The sequence below is a fragment of the Cebus imitator genome, unplaced genomic scaffold (assembly GCF_001604975.1).
Source record: "Cebus imitator isolate Cc_AM_T3 unplaced genomic scaffold, Cebus_imitator-1.0 Scaffold261, whole genome shotgun sequence".
Classification (NCBI taxonomy): Eukaryota; Metazoa; Chordata; class Mammalia; order Primates; family Cebidae; genus Cebus; species Cebus imitator.
The window spans coordinates 3,702,996-3,712,542 of record NW_016107576.1 but is presented as its reverse complement, the minus strand read 5'-3'; positions in this window follow the sequence as shown (position 1 = coordinate 3,712,542).

The following is a 9,547-nucleotide window of genomic DNA, read 5'->3' as shown; positions in this document are numbered from 1 at the left end:
TATAATAATCCCTTGTACAGACACACCACATTTTGGTTACTCATTCATCTGTCAATGGACACTTCAGTTGCTTCTCCCTTTTGGCTATTATGAATAATGCTGCTGTGAACACGGGTGTACACATATCTGCTTCAGACCCCGTTTTCAGTTCTTTTGGCTGAATTTACTTTTGAAGGCAGCCGAATGTGAGTTGCACAGCCTCACCATTTTACAGGCAATCTACCTGAATAATGTCTCTCTGAGAACTTGTCACGTGCAGGGTAGATGGTAGGCTCGAGGGACAACAAGATGGATATACATGGAAGGCCAGGAACCCCCCCAGGCTCCCCCAGGAAGAGAAGAGGCTCCTGCGCAGAAACGTCAGGAATGGTGCTTACCCAGCTTCCACAGGGTCCCAGACAGGAGTGCCAATAGCTCTCCTAGGAGCTCTGAGAACAGAGGCACTGGCGTGGGCTGGTGGAGCTCTGGGGATGGGCCATGAAGGGTGCCAGGACATGGAGCAGGGGGGGACCACACTTTTGTGTTAAGAGCCTGGGGGTCCCATTAGACAAGCTCCAAGATAGGCCTTTCAAAGGCCTCTCGCCTGGAGTGCCCAGTGAGGCTCCTGCCCTGTACCCTCATGGGCAACGACTTTGCATGAGGCCTCAAAGGTTGGCAGCAAACCTTCCAGCAGATGTGATGAGTAAGTTACCTATTTCTGGTTAAATTGACTGAGCCTCTATCACCTCATCTGAAAGCTCATAGAGTGGTTGTGAGACCCAAATGAAATCATGCGTGTTAATATTTAGCTCAGTGCCTGGCCTTAGGAAGGCGGTGACACAGCATTGACTATTGCTCTCTAACCTGCTAGCTCCACCTGAGCAAGAATTCTGTTTCGAGCCGGGTGCGGTGGCTCATGCCAGTAATCCCAGCACTTTGGGAGGCCAAGGTGGGTGGATCACGAGGTTAGGAGTTTGAGACCAGCCTGGCCAACATGGTGAAATCCCGTCTCTATTAAAAATGCAAAAATTATCTGGGTGTGGTGGTGGGCGCCTGTAATCCCAGCTACTTGAGAGGCTGAGGCAGGGGAATTGCTTGAACCTGGGAGGTGGAGGTGAGAGTGAGCCGAGACTGCGCCATTGCACTCCAGCCTGGGCAACAGAGCAAGAGTCTGTCTCAAAAAAAAAAAAGGAATTCTGTTTTGCTCACCACTGTATCCCTGGGAACTAGCAATAGTGCCCAACACTTAGTAGGTACATACTATTAGCAAATTTTCTAATCTTCACATTTTAAGCCGCAAAAAAAAAAGGGGGAGGCATAGGTGAATTTACAAAACAACGTGTGTTATCTCTCCGCAAAAACACCCTGCTATGCACACCTCTAGCACTGGAGCTGGATGCCTGCAAACTGCGTTTTCCATATTCTTTTGCTAGCCGGTTGACTTTGGGCCAGGTCTCCCTAATACAAAGCACTGGGGATAAAAATGAAAAGCATAAGAAAAGGTTAAACTACCTTCTAAGAGGCTTCTGTGGCAGAAGTAGCAGTAGCAGCAGTGGAGGAGGGTCAGCAGGGAAGGAGACAGTGGTCAAGGCAGGAACAGCTGTGACTTCAGCAGCGGGCCAGGAAATGCAGGCTCAGGTTCCTGCTCAGGCAGTCATCCTTAACAGCTGGTGGTAGCAGCTTCTGTAGCTGTTACTCATTGAGTAAATTCACTGCACCCTTTCTTCCTCAGCTCACTTTTCTAACACCTTTGTAACTAACTCCTTAGATGAAAGGCCCTGTTTTGAAAGACCTGGGGGTGTTTGCCTGATGGGACTTCAACGGATACAGTTAAGTTATTCTTAGGGAATATTCTTAGTGTCTAGGGAAGTCAGGGCAGCCCTTCTCCCAGGGTCAGTCTAGTGATGGTGCCACCTCTTCATCTCTGCACAGCCGAAGCTGTTATAAAGAAGCCCCAGCCGGACACAGTGGCTCACGCCTGTAATCCCAGCACTTTGGGAGACCAAGGTGGGTGGATCACCTGAGGTCAGGAATTCGAGACCAGCCTGGCCAACATGGTGAAACCCCGTCTCTACTAAAAATATAAAAATTAGCCGGACGTGGTGGCACACACCTGTAATCCCAGCTGCTCGGGAGGTTGAGGCATGAGAATTGTTTGAACCTGGGAGGCGGAGTTTGCAGTGAGCTGAGATCGCGCCAGTGCACTCCAGCCTGGGCAACAGAGCAAGTTTCTGTCTCAAAGAAAAAAAAAGAAGAAGCCCCACGGTCTTCCAGGCCCCACCTAAGACACAGGCCACCTCACATGGTTGTGCTGGTTGTTCATTGCACAAAAACGCCCTGCTAAGGGTACACGCACAGCTGAGACCTGCTCTCCAAGCCCTGTGCCCAGACTATGGCACTCACCTTGAGGGTGGGGAAGGCCTTTCTCTAATATATACGTAGGCAGATGACAACCCCGCTGAGACAGGTGGGGCCAGCACTTTTCCAAAAAGCTCAAATCCCCTAGTGCCCTCCCACGTACCTCCAGGGCCGTTTTCTGGGCTGACTTGAACATTTCAGAGGAAAACCATTTTGGTCAGGACTGATGAACAATTCTACTTAGGTAGAGGGCAGGCCAAACCTAAGCAGATTCCAGACCCAGCAAATCTTCTGGCGCAGCCCCAAACCTGGCTCTCCATTGCTCAAAACATCTCCAGGCCTCCCTCCTATTGTGTGTGAGTTTCCGCTGGGAAACTGACCTATTCCTGCCCTCACGGAGCTCCTCGGAAGTTGGACCTGCAGCAGCCAGAAATCTTTCTCCATGTTTCCTCTCACTAAGTGAAGAACCCAGAAGACTGTATCAAGCCCTCCCCAGATCACCAGCTCCCCAGGCTGGGCCTTGGTGGCACCCGCTGTTTTCCAGGCATCTGTGTCCACAGTAAATTTTCGAAGGATTTCAGATGCCTCTGACAAAATGCGATCAAATGAAACAAGCCACCCATCTTTGAGCTCCCTAACCCTTGCAGAACTCAACGTTTCTTTTCCTGTTGATGGGAAGAAGCAACACCACCCACTGAGTTCATTGAAACTGAGGCTTCAATATTCCCGCAGGAGAGTGCACGTATGCTCAAAACCCTCGCCATATGTGTCGATTTAAATGGAAACCAAACGGGGAGGAATTCTGACGACAGTCTGTCACTGACTGGAGCGCTACTTCCTCCAGTTAATTTATGTCTTCCGTAATCACATTGAGGCTTTTTAAAAGGCTCTACCTGTGACGGCATTTTTTTTTCCCTCATGCACTCACATTCAAAGGTCCCTGGCCCATGCGCTAGTAGTCATTTTAAGACACCACAGGCTCCTAGCACTTTATCTTCCCAGCTCTTTACCTGTATTCATTAATTAGCGCTATAAATACAACCAGCACATGACTATTCTGGAGCTAATCAGTCACTGACATGGCTCAGAACCTGGAGGAAAATTAGGAAAATTGAATCTTTCCAAAGTTGGGTCTATGCAAGGTAACTTAGTCAATCGTGTCCTGAGGGTCAGTGGGGACCAACTGATTTACACTCCACCTGGGTAGAAAAGCAGTTTCCTGAACAGCAAGCCAGCAACCCTGGTTAAAGTGATTCTGACCTATTGTAAGTAAAGCATGAATTCTGTTGTCCTGCTGGTTGGGTATAGGAGCACTTAATGAGGGCCTGATGCTGCACAGCCCTCATCCTGGGCTATATAAGGAATATCGGAAGACAGGGTCAGGCCTTTCCCACTAAATTGTATGGTGGCATTAAAGAGAGCCAGCATACATTCCAGGGTCTGAAACATCAATCCAAAAATTGAGCAAGGGAAATCAGGGGACTTGGGGTCCATGTAAAATATTAGACATTCACTGAGTCATTCAAAAAAAATATTGAACATCTACAATTTGTTGCATGCCCAAGACACTAAGATACTGGATCTATTCTTTCTTTTACTTATTTATTTGAGACAGGGTCTCCCTCTGTAGCCCAGGCTAGAGTGCAGTGATGCAACCGGCTCACTGCAGCCTCAACCTCTCGGGCTCAGGTGATCCTCCCACATCAGCCTCCTGGGTAGCTGGAACTACAGGTGCAGTCCAGCATGCCTGGCTAATTTTAGTTTTTGTGGAGAGATAGGGTTTTGCCATGTCTCCCAGGCTGGTCTCAAACTCCTGGGCTCAAGGGATCCTCCTACCTTGGCCTCCCAAAGTGCTTGGGATTACCAGCCTGAGCCATGTCACCCAGCCTTGATACACATTTTTCAAGAGCTTACAGCCACTGAGGGAGACAGATTTGAAAACCACAAGAAACATACCCAAGAATCCATGATGCTCAGAATCCAAGGAATAGAATATCCAACAAAAGGATATTCTTTTTTTTTTAACTTTTTTTTCCTTAGGTGATTGGGGAACAGGTTGTGTTTGGTTACATGAGTAAGTTCTTCAGCGGTGATTTGTGAGATTTCGGGGCACCCATCTCCCAAGCAGTATACACTGCACACCATTTGTAGTCTTTTATCCCTCACCCCCTTCCCACCCTCTCCCCTGGAGTCCCCAGAGTCCACTGTGTCAATCTTACGCCTTTGCATCCTCATAGCTTAGCTCCCACTTACGAGTGAGAACATACGATGTTGGTTTTCCATTCCTGAGTTACTTCACTTAGAACAAAAGGATATTCTAAACGGCCCAATTCATCAGGTCATTGGCCTGCCTAGAAAGGAGGCTGGAAGAAGAGAAGATCTTTTGCTTCCACCACAAGCCTCGAGGACTTTTCTTAGTGCTGATCCAGCACTGTTTGTGTTTAGTTTGCACCTTCACTCTGAGTTCCTGGGTCCACATTCTGGGTTTGGACCTGGCGAGTTCTCCTCCATGCTGAGCCTTGGCCTGGTCTACAGGCCTCTTGTCCTGGGGGCTGGCCTCCTTCTAGGGGCAAATAGGGCTAAATGGGAGTAAGATCAGTGAGACTGAAACCCTGAGGCTGACCTAGGAACCTCATTTCTCCAGCTCATTTTTCTTAATTTCTTGTTAACTGCAAAATAAAGAGTTCATCTCACCCAGAGTTTTCCCATGAAACGGGAGCTGCAGGCTGGTGTTTATATCTGTGAGTAGAATTGCTTTGGTCACCTCTAACTCACATTTGTTTTTTGCCCACCTTGCAGATTAAATCCAGCCTATAATACACAAGGCTCTGGGCTAGGCACCGGGAGACTAAGGATGTAAAAGTCAGGCCGGGTGTGGTGGCTCATGCCTATAATCTTAGCACTTTGGGAGGTGGAGGTGGGTGGATCACAAAGTCAGGAGTTCCAGACCAGCCTGGCCAAGGTGGTGAAACCCCGTCTCTACTAAAAATCTGAAAAATAAGCCGGGCGTGGTGGCAGGTGCCTATAATCCCAGCTACTTGGGTGGCTGAGGCAGGAGAATCACTTGAACCCAGGAGGCGGAGGTTGCAGTGAGCCAAGATTGCACCATTGCACTCCAGCCTGGATGGCAGAGTGAGACTCCATCTCAAAAAAAAAAAAGGATGTAAAAGTCTTAGACACCAACTTGACAAAGAAAGGATGTCTGGGCTCTGGCTAGGAACTTGGGCCTTATGTGGGAGGTGTAGATAAACAACAGTGTCAAGGGCCAGACATGGCGGCTCACATCTGTAGTCCCAGCTATTCAAGAGGTTGAGGCAGGAGAATCATTTGAGCCCAAGAGTTTGAGTCCAGCCTGGGCAATACAGCAAAACCCCACCTCTAAGAAATAAAAATAAACAGGCTGGGCGTGGTGGCTCATGACTATAATCCCAGCACTTTGGGAGGCTGAAGCAGCTGGATCACCTGAGGTCAGGAGTTCAAGACCAGCCTGGCCAACATAGTGAAACCCCAACTCTACAAAAATACAAAAATTTTGCCAGGCATGGTGGCAGGCACTTGTCATCCCAGCTACTCCGGAGGCTGAGGCAGGAGAATCACTTGAACCCAGGAGGTGGAGGTTGCAGTGAGCCAAAGTCATGCCATTGTACATCAGCCTGGGCAACAAGAGTGAAACTCCATCTCAAAAAAAGAAAAGAAAAGAAATAGAAATAAGCAAGTGTTAAGCTTACAAGGAGCCCTGAATGTACAGGGTGGGAGAGCTGGATTCTGCCTGCTTAGGGTGGAGAGAGGAGGAGGTGGGCAGGAGGTCAAGAGGCATTTTGGAAGAGGTCCATTTCCAACAGGGAGAGTTAAGCAGTGCCAGGGGAGGGAGCACTGCAGGGGTGTGGGCAAGGACAGGAATGGGCAGGGCATACTGAGGAGTGATGAGTGGGAGCCCACTTTCAACAACCATCCTGAAAAGGCTCTTGGACTTCCACACTTTATAGATTTCATTTCCTCCTTCAGTGTCCCAGTCCCTCATTCCTCACCGAGTCAAGTATCCTACAACAGCAGTGAAAGCAGGGACAGGTTTCCCCGGGAGCCAGCCTGCAGGGAAATGATCTGTTTCTCCTGTGCCTTCCTGTCCCTCCTGCACTCTCATGGTCCAGCTCTATTCTGAGGCAGTCCTTATGGGTGGGAATAGGTGTGTTTTATTCTTGCATCGTTGGTGTGACAAGCCACCCTCCGATAATTTGCTTCTGCTCCTCATGAAAGAGTCCAAAGACAAGTGATCCACCCATCCACATGGAAGGAAAAGTCCTATGGCTGGACAAAGGCATTCTGAGCAGTTACAAGTTGAAGACTGTGAAATTGACAAAGGAAGGTGCTAATTCACATTTTCTTAAAGTTTCTCAATCCACCGTAACAATGTATTCTCAGGCTAGAAGGGGCTCTGGACACCACGTGGAGCTTGTGAGAGATGCCCACCGAGGCTGTTCAGGAAACAGACACCGAAGCCTGCCTGTGGATGCTTCCTCAAATTTCACCTTTCTGGAACAGACACCATTCTGCTGGTGCACATCCAAGGCCATCTCTGCTTTCTGGAAGGTGACTCTCTCTTTCAGGGATCTTGAGGAATCCCAGCAGCTGCCCTGTGCTGTGCACAAGCCTCAATATCCACCAACGTATAGAAATTCTGCTACCTCCTGGCCACTTTTCTATTTCACACCTCCCCCAAAATTTATCGAAGTAGGATTGACAAATAAAAATTGTATGTATTTAAGATATAATACAATGATTCATATGTGCATGTGTATATATAGTGTGTATAGATACATATGTGTGTACATATATATATAAAATGAAAAGATTTCTATAATCAAGCTAATTAACATATACATCACTTCCCATAGTTACCCTTTTGTGGGGGGGATTGGGAGGAAAGTGGTGAGAAGATTTAAGATCTACTCTCTTAGCAAATTTCAAGGGTATGATACATTATTATTAACTATAATCACCATGCAGTACATTAGGTCTCCAGGACTTATCCTGTATAACTAAAATTTTATACCTTTTGACCAATATCTCCTCCTTGCTCCCACCTGCCAAGCCCTTGGTAAGCACCATTCTACTGTTCCGATGTGTTTAACTTGGTTAGATTCCACATATAAGTGAGGCTCTGTGCCTAGATTATTCACTTAGCATAATGTCCTCCACATTCATCCATGTTGTGGTAAATGGCAGAATCTCCTTTCTTAAGGCTGAATAATATTCCATTGTATGTAGGTATGTCTGTGTGTGTATACTATACATATACACACACACATATGCATGCATAGACACATACAAGACACACACAACAGTTTCTTTACCCGTTTGACCATTGTCTGAGTCTTTCTTCTGTTGCAATAATGGAATACCAGAGACTGGGTATTTTATAATGAACGGAAATGTATTGTCTTACAGTTTGGGAGGCTGAAAAGTTCAGTATCAAGGTCCTGTCATCTTGTAAGGACCTTCTTGATACATCATCCCATGGTGGAATAACAAAAAGGCAAGAATGGGTGAGAGAGGCAAAAGAAAGCCCAACTCGTACTTTTATAAGAAAGCTGCTCTCACAATGATAAATCTACTCCCAAGATGGCAAGACGGCAGCATTGATCCACTCACAGGAATAGAGTCCTCATGGCCAAATCACCTCTCATTAGGCCCCACCTCAAAACACTGTTGCACTGGGGATTAAGTTTCCAACACATGCTTTTCTAACACATTCAAACCATACCAACTGTCAGTGCACACTTTACTTGTTTCCAGATCTTGGCTTTTACATATAAAGCTGCAGTGAAGTGAGAGTGCAGATATCTCTATGAGGTTATATATATATATATATATATATATTTTTTTTTTTTTTTTTGAGATGGAGCCTGTCATCTATGTTGCAGCGGAGTGATGCAGTCTTGGCTCACTGCAAACTCCACCTCCCGGGTTCAAGCCATTCTTCTGCCTCAGCCTCCCGAGTAGCTGGGATTACAGGTGCCCGCCAACACACCTGGCTAATTTTTTAATTTTTAGTAGAGTCAAGATTTCAGCCTATTTGCCAGGCTGGTTTTAAACTCCTGACCTCAAGTGATCTGCCTGTCTCGGCCTCCCAAAGTGCTGGGATTACAGGCATGAGCCACCATACCCAGCCAAGATTCTACCAAAATGCATTTTCAACTTATAATGTTTTCAACTTATGATAGAGTCTCACTCTGTCACCAGGCTGGAGTGCAGTGGCATGATCTCAGCTCTCTGCAACCTCCGCCTCCCAGGTTCAAGCGATTCTCCTGCCTCAGCCTCATGAGTAGCTGGGACTACAGGTGCACACCACCATGCCTGGCTAATTTTTGTATTTTTAGGAGACACGGGGTTTCACCATGTTGGCTGGGATGGTCTCAATCTCTTGAACTCGTGATCCACCTGCCTCAGCCTCCCGAAGTGCTGGGATTACAGGCATGAGCCACCGCACCTGGCCTTCTTCAGTATTTCTTGTAAGGCAGGTCTAGCAGTGATTAACTCCTTCAGCTTTTGTGTGACTGGGAAAGTCTTTATCTCTCCTTCATTTCTGAAGGATAGCTTTTCCAAGTAAAGTGTCCTTAGTTGGTAGTTTTTTCTTTTAGCACATTGAGTACAATATATTTTATTATATCCTACTCTCTCCTGGTCTGCAAAGTTTTTGCTGAGAAATCCACTAATAACCTTATGGGGGGTTCCTTGTATGTGACCTATCTATTTTCTCTTGCCTCTTTCTAAATTCTCTTTGTCTTTGAGTTTTGACAATTTGATTATAATATTCCCCACTGAAGTATTCTTTAGGTTAAAACTGTTTGGGGAACTTTTGATCACCACATGTGTGGCTGTCCATATCTCTCCCACTATTTGAAAAGTTCTTAGCCATTATTTCTTTAAATAAACTTTTGCCCCTTTCTCTCTCTATTTTCCTTCTAAGATTTTCATAGTGTGAAAATTTTATTTCTCTTGGTGATGTCTCATTAATTCTGCACGTTTTCTTCATTCCTTTTCATTCTTTTTTCTCCTCTGACTGGATAATTTCAAATGACCTGCCTTCAAATTCAGAGATTCTTTTGCTTGATCAAGCCTGATGTTGAAGCTCTCTATAGCATTTTTTCATTCCATTCATTGTTTTCTTCAGCTGCATAATTTCTCTTTGGTACTTTTGTGATTTCTTTCT